Source organism: Eurypyga helias, unplaced genomic scaffold (assembly GCF_000690775.1).
Source record: "Eurypyga helias isolate BGI_N326 unplaced genomic scaffold, ASM69077v1 scaffold22409, whole genome shotgun sequence".
Lineage (NCBI taxonomy): Eukaryota > Metazoa > Chordata > Aves > Eurypygiformes > Eurypygidae > Eurypyga > Eurypyga helias.
Window position 1 is genome coordinate 1 of NW_010270399.1, and position 522 is coordinate 522.

Sequence of the window (522 nt, forward strand, 5' to 3'; positions counted from 1 at the left end):
CATCACCCTGCAGGGACATGGTCACCGTGTCCACTCAGTGCCAGCGTGCTCAGACCCGTGGGAGGGCTGGCACTGCCCTGGGCAGACCCATGGCCCCAGGGACAGACTCCACGGCCTCACCTCCCAATGCACCAGCACAACTTCAACCCAGTATAACCCAGCACAGACCAGAACAGACCAGGTTTAGCCAAGAACATCCCAGTATAACCCAGCACAGCTCAGCAGAGCCCAGCAGAGCCCACTTCCAGCCCAATTCCAGCCCAGCCCAACCCAGTTCCAGCCTAGCACAGCCCAGCAGGGCCCAGTACAGCCTATTCCCATCCTAGCCCAGCCCATTTCTAGCCCAGTACAACCCAGTACAGTCCCTTTCCAGCCCAGCCCCAGAGCCAGGAGATGCAGAGCTGGACCCCAGCCCAGCTCTTGCCTGCCCCCGGGGTCCCAGCTGCCGGCCCCAGAGTCTCTGTGGGGTCCCATGGGGGGTCTAGCACCATGCCAGCCCCCTGGCTCTGGCCCTGGGGGAGC